Source organism: Leucoraja erinacea, chromosome 38 (assembly GCF_028641065.1).
Source record: "Leucoraja erinacea ecotype New England chromosome 38, Leri_hhj_1, whole genome shotgun sequence".
In the NCBI taxonomy this organism is placed as follows: Eukaryota; Metazoa; Chordata; class Chondrichthyes; order Rajiformes; family Rajidae; genus Leucoraja; species Leucoraja erinaceus.
In genome coordinates, this window is record NC_073414.1 from 9,817,751 (window position 1) to 9,828,369 (window position 10,619).

At 48.6% G+C, this 10,619-nt stretch overlaps 1 protein-coding gene across 1 annotated transcript in view; it reads left to right on the plus strand.

Moving 5' to 3' along the window:
* LOC129714270 (homeobox protein Meis1-like) overlaps positions 1–2,006 on the plus strand; it is a 233,343-nt gene extending 231,337 nt beyond the window's left edge. The window contains 1 exon segment of the mRNA XM_055663820.1: positions 1,867–2,006. The gene's annotated coding sequence lies outside the window, so the exon portion shown is untranslated.
* Positions 2,007–10,619: the final 8,613 nt, after the last annotated feature.

Below are 10,619 nucleotides of genomic sequence, written 5' to 3' on the forward strand. Positions count from 1 at the left end.
ACTGTGTGTGTTAATTGATAGTGGGCAGTGTAAGGACGCAGTCAATCGCAGTGTGTCCAATTGAATTGACAGGGCAGGTATGCAAATACGCTCATTAATATCTCAGATCTGTCACGGGTCAGTACACCTGAACCTAATTCCTGCATCTCCTGACTGGCCCAGACTAGCTCCCTATTAGTTTTAGTTTAGTTTAGTTTAGAGATACAGCACGGGAACAGGCCCTGCGGCCCACCGAGCCTGCGTCGACCAGCGATCCCTTGTGTCAGTACGATAGTGCTGGTGTCACACTGGGGGACAATTTACAATTTTTACCAAAGCCGATTAAACTATAGCTCCCCGCACGTCTTTGGAGTGTGGGAGGGAGTCGAAGCATCCCGGAAAAACCCGGGCAGGTCACGGGGAGAACGTGCAAACTCCGTACAGACAGCACCCGTAGTCGGGATTGAACCTGGGTCTCTGGCGCTGTGAGGCAGCAACTCTGCCTCTGTCTTGTGGTTGAATTCCGAGAGAAGGGAATGGAGGGTTATGGTCTGAGCGCAGATATATGGGACTAGGGGAGATTATGTGTTCGGCACGGACTAGAAGGGCCGAGATGGCCTGTTGTAATTGTTATATGGTTATATGGTTATATGATGGTGTTTCAGCATCGGATAGACCCTTGGACGGTGACCGAGCCATAGTTACCGCGATAACCACTGCACCAGGCCGGCACGGTGGCACAGCGGTAGAGTTGCTGCCTCACAGCACCAGAGACCCGGGTTCGATCCCGACTACGGGTGCTGTCTGTGCGGAGTTTGCACGTTCTCCCCGTGACCTGCGAGGGTTTTCTCTGGGTGCTCCGGTTTCCTCCCACACTCCAAAGATTTGTAGGTTACTTGCCTTCGGTATAAATGTAAATTGTCTCTTGTGTGTGCAGGATAGTGTTGGTGTGCGGGGATCGCTGGTCGGTACGGACTCAGTGGGCCAAAGGGCCTGTTTCCGCACTGTATCTCTAAACTAAACTAAACTAAACCAGGTGTGAGGGCCCAGTCGGCAGGGACATTGTGGTGCTGGGCTCTGTCAGAGAGTCTCTGAACAAGGCTGGATATTCCAAATATACACACAAAGAGTAGGATTAACACAGCGGGTCAGGCAGCATCTGCGGAGAAAAAGGATGCGTGACGTTTTGGGTTGGGAACTCATGAATGGGGGATGTCCCAAACTGAAATATCACCCATCCTTTTTCTCCAGAGGTGCTGGCTGACTCGCTGAGTTACTCCAGCACTTTGTGTCTTTCTTTGGTATAACCCAGCCACTGCAGTTCCTTGTGTCCACTATATATTCTAACTTGACCTTGAAGTTCTTCAATATGTTTGATTAAGGGCGGCACAGTGGTGCAGCGGGTGGAGCTGCTGGCTCACCGCTCCAGAGACCCCGGGTTCAACATTGACCTCGGGTGCTGTCTGTGCGGAGTTTGCATGTTCTCCCTGTGACTGCGCGTGGGTTTACTCCGGGTGCTCCGGTTTCCAACCACATCCCAAAGGCGTGCGGGTTTGGAGGTTAATTGGCCCTCTCTAAGTAAATTGCCCCTAGTTGTGAATTTGTGGAATTCTCTGCCACAGAGGGCAGTGGAGGCCAAGTCACTGGATGGATTTAAGAGCGAGTTAGATAGAGCTCTAGGGGATGGTGGAGTCAAGGGATATGGGGAGAAGGCAGGCACGGGTTATTGATTGTGGACGATCAGCCATGATCACAATGAATGGCGAATGGTGCTGGCTCGAAGGGCCGAATGGCCTCCTCCTGCGCCTATTTTCTATGTTTCTATGTTGACAAGCGCGGATGGTCTTACCTTCTGATCTCTGTCTCCCCCCCCGCCCCCGCCCGCAGGTTTGCCGGGAATGCCGGGGGAGTTCGTATCTCCGGGAGGAGCGGTGGGGATGGGCATCGCACAGCCGGGGGGGTACCCGCCGCCCCCCCCGATGTCGCCGCACCCGGCCCAGCTGAGACACGGACCCTCGCTGCACTCCTTCATCCCCGGCCACGCCCACCACGCCGCCCTGATGATGCACCACAGGACACCGCCCCACCCGGCCCTCCAGCCGCCGCCACCGCCAACCGCCGCCATCTTGAATCCCGGAGAGCCCATCGACAGTGGCCACGCCATGGATGTCCACGCCCACTAGAGAGTGTGTAAAGAAAATGTACAGGAGAGGATTAGTTTAATAAGATGTCCAGCCTTGGGGAGAAAACTAAGAGGCACAAACTGGAATTCAGACTGCTGTGTGTGTGACACTGTTGTTTATTTTATATTGTACTTTTATCGTGAATTTGAACAAGGACCAATTCTGGAGCATCTGAATTAAACTACTCCTCCGGGACTTTTATATATAACGAAACACTGAATGAGGAACGGCCGACGGCTCGAACAAGCTTTTGAGCAGTTACCGCAAAGAAGGAAGAACTAAATTAACTTGTACCTTTTGGTTTCCGATAGATTTTTCTTTTATACATAATAGATAAAGAAAAAAATAACGAAGAGATCCAATGGCTTATTTCCACACTGAGTGTGCTGTTTGTGGGTGGGTGTTGGTGGGTGTGTGTAGGGGAGGGTTCTTGGTTTCTTGGTCCTCCAAAATATTCCAACTGGAATTTAAACTGGAGGTGGTGGAGGGAGGACTTAAGCCAGAAAGGGTTATTGGGAAGAAAGAGCTACTTTAAATTTAGTTGCATCTGGTTGGGTAACTATAGTTGGGTGGAGATTATTCCATGCTTTAATTGTGCGGGGGAAGAACGAATTGCTGTACACATCTGTCTTTGTAGCTGGGATCACAAATTGGGTCGAATGCCCTGGTCTGCTCCTAATTGGTTTGGGTTTGGTGTAGGTCTTGTAGTCTATGTCGAGCTGACCATTTAACATTTTGTAAAAACAGGTCAAACGGTGAGCTTCATGTCTGTCTTGGAGAAGGTTCCACCCCAGAGAATTCAGAAGTTTGGTGACACTCGCTTCTCTCTCATAGGTGTTAGTAACAAATCGAGCTGCCTGTCTTTGGACTCGTTCGATGGAAGAAATGTTTTTATTTGTGTATGGGTCCCATGCTGCAACTGCGTAGTCCAAATGAGGTCTAACGAGGGTGAGGGGTGGGGGGGGGGGGGGAGGGGGGGTGGTGGAGGCTGGCTCCAAGTAGATGCGACTAATTCCTTGTCAGTCGTAAACCAAGATGGCACTCTTCTGATGTTGGGAACAGGGTTTCAAGCAGTATCTCGGAGCATTCACTGCAGCCCCCAACCAAGTATTAAACCAACGTGCCAAATCTCTCTGGATGGTGGGACATCATGTCGGAGAAAAAGCCATCCAAACTAGGCCGGAAAGCTCAAAAAACAAAGGGCCGGATGAACTCAGCAGGTCAGGCAGCATCTGCGGAGGGAAATGTTGGGGGAGTCCAGAACCAGGGGCCACACACAGTTTAAGGATAAGGGGTAAGCCATTTTGCATGGAGACGAAGAAACACTTTTTCTCACAGAGAGTTGTGAGTCTGTGGAATTCTCTGCCCCCCACATCCCAGAGAGTTGCAGGTCCATCGGCCCTCTGCAAATTGCGAGCACGAAACAAAAACGCTTTTCACCGTACCTCGGTACATGTGACAATAAACTAAACTAACCTAACCTGGGGTGTGAACGTGGGATGACATGGAACTAGTGCATGGGTCAGCATGGACTCGGTGGGCCGAAGGGCCTGTTTCCACACTGTATCTCCAAACTGCCTGACCCGCTGAGTTCCTCCGGCATTTTGTTTTCTGCTCAGGATTCCAGCATCTGCAGGTTCCTGAGACTCCAAGAACCCAAAGATGGTGTCTCTCGTCATTTAGTCAGCCCTGAATTCTTTTTCGGGGATCTGGTATGTATATTTGTCTATCTGTTTCAGAATTCCTTACTATCCATCTGCAGAGGTGCGCCTCCGAAGATCATAGATGCATATATCCAGGATAGGTTCAGAATCCTACAATAATATTTCATCCTTGGTGGCAGTGTGAACTGTGAAGAGGATGTTAGGAGGTCGCAGTGTGACCTGGACAGGGTGAGTGAGTGGGCAGATGCGTGGCAGATGCAGTATAATATAGATAATTGTGAGGTTATCCACTTTGGCGGCAAAAACAAGGGGGCAGATTATTATCTCAATGGGGTTAGGTTAGGTAAGGGGGAGGTGCAGCGAGACCTGGGTGTCCTTGTACACCGGTCACTGAAAGTTGGCGTGCAGGTACAGCAGGCAGTGAAGAAAGCTAATGGAATGTTGGCCTTCACAGCAAGAGGATTTCAGTATAGGAGTTCTTCTGCAGTTGTATAGGGCTCTGGTGAGACCACATCTGGAGTATTGTGTACAGTTTTGGTCTCCTAATTTGAGAAAGGACATCCTTGTGATTGAGGCAGTGCAGCGTAGGTTCACGAGATTGATCCCTGGGATGGCGGGACTGTCATATGTGGAAAGATTGAAAAGACTAGACTTGTATTCACTGGAGTTTAGAAGGATGAGGGGGATCTTATAGAAACATATAAAATTATATAAGGACTGGACAAGCTAGATGCAGGAAAAATGTTACCAATGTTGGGCGAGTCCAGAACCAGGGGCCCACAGTCTTAGAATAAAAGGGGAGGCCATTTAAGACGGAGGTGAGAAAAAACTTTTGTCACCCAGTGAGTTGTGAGGCCAAATCACTGGATGGATTTAAGAGAGAGTTAGATAGAGCTCTAGGGGCTAGTGGAATCAAGGGATATGGGGAGAAGGCAGGCACGGGTTATTGATTGGGGATGATCAGCCATGATCACAATGAATGGCGGTGCTGGCTCGAAGGTCTGAATGGCCTCCTCCTGCACCTATTGTCTATGTTTCTATGATGTTACCACTCAGTAACAATGACCAAGTTGTCCCAAAAATGTTTGTCTTTGAATGGTTTGAACAGTTTCTTCCATTTTATTCCGCAATTGACCAAAGGAACTCCAAGGTATCCCACATAGTAAGCCCTCAATCTGATAAAATATGTTTCGATTGCCAACTTTCTTTGAAAGTCACAGCGTGAAAGGTTAAATGTTTAAGAAGGAACTACAGATGCTGGAAAAATCGAAGGTAGACAAAAATGCTGGAGAAACTCAGCGGGTGAGGCAGCATCTATGGAGCGAAGGAATAGGCGACGTTTCGGGTCGAGACCCTTCTTCAGACCTCCGGAGGAACTCAGTGAGTCAGCGTGAAAGATTAATGTGCAGGAAGGAACTGCAGATGCAGGTTTCAAGATTCAAGAGAATTTATTGTCATGTGTCCCTGATAGGACAATGAAATTCTTGCTCTCAGGTTTACACTGAAGGTAGACATAAAATGCTGGAGTAACTCAGCGAGATAGGTAACATCTCTCGAGAGGAGGAATGGGTGATGTCTTGCGTCATAGAAACATTGAAAATAGGTCCGAGAGTCAGCCATTCAGCCCTTCGAGCCAGCATTGCCATTCTATATGATCATGGCTGATCATCCAGAATCAGTACCCCGTTCCTGCTTTCTCCCCATATCCCTTGATTCCGTTAGCCCTAAGAGCTAAATCCAACTCTCTCTTGAAAACCTTCTCTCTTTTCTTCAGACCCTTCTTCAGACCGAAGCAGAGGAGAGGGAAACAAGAGATATGGAAGGGTAAGGTGTGAAAAGTGAGAGATCAAAGGAGAAGAAGCTCAAGGAGCTCGTGGTCATAGAGCTGGAGAACGGGAGGAATAGACAATAGGAGGAGGCCATTCGGCCCTTCGAGCTAGCACCGCCATTCAATGTGATCATGGCTGATCATCCCCAATCAGTACCCCATCACAGGATCACAGAGTGGGAGTAGAGAGAGAGAGTGTTGCAGAGAGCTCTCGTAAGAGACAGAAGGAGAACGTATTCATAGGCACATCTAGAGCAGATTTCAAAGTGGCACCACATTTCTCTCTCCCCTGACTTTCAGAATGAAGGAAGGTTTCGACCCAGAACGTCACCCATTCCTTCTCTCCAGAGATGCTGCATGTCCCGCTGAGTTACTCTAGCTTTTTGTGTCCATCTTCAGTGAGAAAGGTTAATGTTGTGAGTTCCCAACATTAGTTTTGGACTCTTCCTGGTAATGTTGTCAAGAATTCAACAGAGAAACAGAGGTAGGATTTGGGCAATGGATGAATGAAATGATGCATGGATCAACTAATAAGCAATAACCCCACTTATTTGACAATTGGATGGGCCACAGTCATTCGATCCAAGTTCTCCATAAGTGATGGGAACAGAATTAGGCCATTCGGCCCATCAAGTCTTCTCCATCATTCAATCATGTCTGATCTATCTCTCCCTCTTAGCTTGAGCCGCTGAGTTACTCCAGCACTTTGCGTTTTTTTTTGTAAACCAGCATGTGCGGCTCCTTGTTTGCAGTAATTGTGTGCAGTTTTTTTCCCCTAATTTGAGGAAGGACATTCTTGCTATTGAGGGAGAGCAGCGTAGGTTTACAAGGTTAATTCCCGGGATGGCGGGACTGTCATATGCTGAGAGAATGGAGCAGCTGGGCGTGTACACTCTGGAGTTTAGAAGGATGAGAGGGCATCTTATTGAAACATATAAGATTGTTAAGGGCTTGGACACGCTAGAGGCAGGAAACATGTTCCCGATGTTGCGGGAGTCCAGAACCAGGGGCCACACAGTTTAAGAATGAGTAAGCCATTTAGAACGCAGATGAGGAAACACTTTTTCTCACAGAGAGTTGTGAGTCTGTGGAATTCTCTGCCTCAGAGGGCGGTGGAGGCAGGTTCTCTGGATACTTTCAAGAGAGAGCTTGATAGGGCTCTTAGGGGTTATGGGGAAAAGGCAGGAACGGGGTACTGATTGGGGATGATCAGCCATGATCACGTTGAATGGCGGTGCTGGCTCGAAGGGCCGCATGGCCTCCTCCTGCACCTATTGTCTATTGTCGATTGTTTCTAAACACAATAATTCAATGTTTGGATGACATATTTTTAATTTCAGATCCGTTCTTGGCAAATTTATCAGATAGTCTCAAGGGCCTGTCCCACTTACGTGCTTTTTTCAGCGACTGCCTTGGCACCCATCATAGTCGCAGCAGGTCCGTGAAAATTTTCAACACATGTTGAAATTCCAGCGGCGACCAGAACAAGGTACGACTCTTTGGGCGACTACTCACCACCATACAGGCTTCACCCCGCGACATGTCGACATGTGACGCTTGTATGGTCGCCAGTAGCCGCCCAAAGACTCGTACATTTTTCTGGATTTTCCACCTGATGCGACTATAACGGGCGTAAGTGGGACAGGCCCTTTAAGAGTCGTACAGCACGGAGACAGGTCCTTTAGTTCAGCTCGTCCAGACTGACCAAGATGCCCCATCAAAGCTAGTCCAACTTGCCCGCATTTGGCCCATATCTCCCCACAACCTTTCCTGTCCATGTATATGTCCAAGTGTCTTTTAAATGCTTTTATTGTACGTACCTCAACTACCACCTCCGGCAGCTCGTTCCCCTTCAAATTCCTATTAAATCTTTCCCTCTCTCACCTTAAACCTATGTGCTTCTTAATTCCCCAACTCTGGGCAAAACACCCTATCCCACACCTCTATACGATCACCCCTCAGCCTCCTGGTCACCAAGGAATAAAGTCCTAGTCTGCCCGACCTCTCCCTGTAGCTCAGTTCTGGCAACATCCTTGTGTATCTTCTCTGCACTCGTTCCACTTTAAGGCCATCTTCCCTGCTGCAGGGTGACCAAAACTGAAGACATCCTTCCTAATGCAACCTCACCAAAGTCATGCACGCCTGCAACATAAAGAGGCTGTCCCACTTTGGCGACCTAATTGGCGAGTTTAGAAGAGTTTGGAAAAAAAGGACATGTTGAAGACCTCCTTCAACTATGTTGAAGACCAGCTACCACTAGCTACCACTAACTTCGGCAAAATTGGGCATGGAATAGTGGAGAGTGAAGACAACCTCTTTCGATCTCCTTCAACCTCTTTAGACTATGATGAAGACTATCTACGACCACCTTCGACTACCCTCGATTACCTACGACTAACATGCCGACCTACTACGACTAAACCTACGAGTAAAAAAAAAGTATCGATTTTTTCCATGGCAACCTTTTTTTACTAGCGGGCATTTTTCAACATATTGAAAAATACGCCGCGACCTAGCTGAGGCCTCGAGTACGCGGTGACCACTCTCGAGCATGAAGGAGAGTTACGAAGATCTCCTACGTCCTCGTGTCGACCATGCTGCGGGTATGAGTCGAGGGCAAACTCGCCAGAACTCGCGGATTAAGTCGCCCAAGTGGGACAGCCCCTTTAACATCCCAACTTCTATACTCAATACCCTGAAGGCCAATGTACCAAAAGACGTCTTTACCACCCTCTCTGTGAAGCCACTTTCCAGGAGCTAGTCCCCGATCGCTTGGCTCCACAACGTCCCCTCAAGGCCCCACCACATTATTGACCATGTCCACTTTAATCATTATAGTCGAGAATAAAATGCTACTGAGTTTTATATATAGTTTAAATAACACAGTGGCGCAGTGGTAGAGTTGCTGCCTTTCACCGCCAGAGATGCAGGTTCGATCCTGATTGCGGGTTTGGAAATTTCCCCGTGAACTGTGTGGGTTTTCTGTGGGTGCTCAGGTTTCCTCCCACACTCCAAAGACGTGCGGGTTTGTAGGTTAATTGGCTTTGGTATAAATATACATTGTCCCTATTGTGTGTAGATTAGTGCTCGTGGACGGGGTGATCGCTGGTGATCGCACTCGTTGGTCCGAAGGGCCTGTTTCCGCGCTGTGTCTCTAAAGTCTGAAGCCTTTACTTTCGATTTTCGAGATGCAGCGCTTGAACAGGCCATTCGGCCCACTGAGTCAATGCCGACCAGCGATCATCTCTTACACCAACACTAGGGACAATTTTGCAACCAACCAAAGCCAATTAAACAACAAATCTGTACGTCTTTGGAGTGTGGGGGGAAACCGGAGCAGCTGGAGAAAACCCACGTGGTCACAGGGAGAACGTGCAAACTCCGTACAGACAGCACCGGTAGTCAGGATCGAACCCGGGTTTCTGGCGCTGTGAGGCAGCAACTCTACCGCTGCGCCACCGTGCCACCCAAGACATTTAATACCATCTGAATCTTTATTTCACAATAATTTTTCAGACAATCTCTTACTCATCTGTATGTGTGTGATGTGTCAGAAGGAACTGCAAATGCTGGTTTCAACCGAAGATAGACACAAAAAGCTGGAGTAACTCAGCGGGACAGGTAGCGACTCTGGAGAGAAGGTATTGGTGACGTTACGGGTCGAGACCCTTCTTCAGACTTCTGAAGTTCTTCTAAAGGCTGAGTTCAGTCTGAAGGAGGGTCTCGACCCGAAACGTCACCTATTTCTTGTCTCCAGAGATGCTGCCTGTCCCAATAAGTTGCTCCAGAATTTTGTGTGTGTGTGTGTGTGTGTGTGTGATATTTTCACACATTCAGCAGACAACTGTGAAGTCCACGTCCCTGGGCTGGCCTGTGTTTCAAAACGGAGGGCGGGACTGTCATATGAGGAAAGATTGAAAAGACTAGGCTTGTATTCACTGGAGTTTAGAAGGATGAGGGGCAGATCTTATAGAAACATGCAAAATTATCAAAGGACTGGACAAGCTAGATGCAGGAAAAATTTTCCCAATGTCGGGTGAGTCCAGAACCAGGGGCCACACACAGTCTTAGAATAAAGGGGAGGCCATTTAAGACTGAGGTGAGAAAAAAAATTCACCCAGAGAGTTGTGAATTTGTGGAATTCCCTGCCACAGAGGGCAGTGGAGGCCAAGTCACTGGATGGGTTTAAGAGAGAGTTAGATAGAGCTATAGGGGCTAGGGGAGTCAAGGGATATGGGGAGAAGGCAGACATGGGTTATTGATAGGGGACGATCAGTCATGATCGCAATGAATGGCGGTGCTGGCTCGAAGGGCTGAATGGCCTCCTCCTGCACCTATTTTCTATGTTTCTATGTCTATGTTTCTATGACAAGGTGCTTTGGAGTGACTACTGGCCAAAATGAAGTTGCCTGGAACTAGCAGCTTGGGGTAGACAGGGAACTTTGAACATGCCAGCAATGTGATCGCAACGTCCTAATTCATGCCGGGACCTTGAAGATTTTGTCCATTTCCAGGTTGCAGATGATGAAAAGAAAATCCCATTCCAAAATGTGTCCATTGCAATTTGTCTGAAAGAATCTGAAGAAGGGTTCTCGATCCGAAACGTAACCCATTCCTTCTCTCCAGAGATGCTGCCTGTCCCGCTGAGTTACTCCAGCATTTTGTGTCTATCTTTGGTTTAAACCAGCATCCGCAGTTCCTTCCCACACATGGTGAACATGGCCACTTACCAGAAGCAGAAAGCAATATCTACAACATGGGTGGCGCAGCGACAGGGTTGCTGCCTAAGGCCCCTGTTCCACTTAGGAAACCTGAACGGAAACCTCTGGAGACTTTGCGCCCCACCCAAGGTTTCCGTGCAGTTCCCGGGGGTTTTTGTCAGTCTCCCTACCTGCTTCCACTACTTGCAACCTCCGGCAACCACCTGCAACCTCCAGGAACCGCACGGAAACCTTGGGTGGGGCG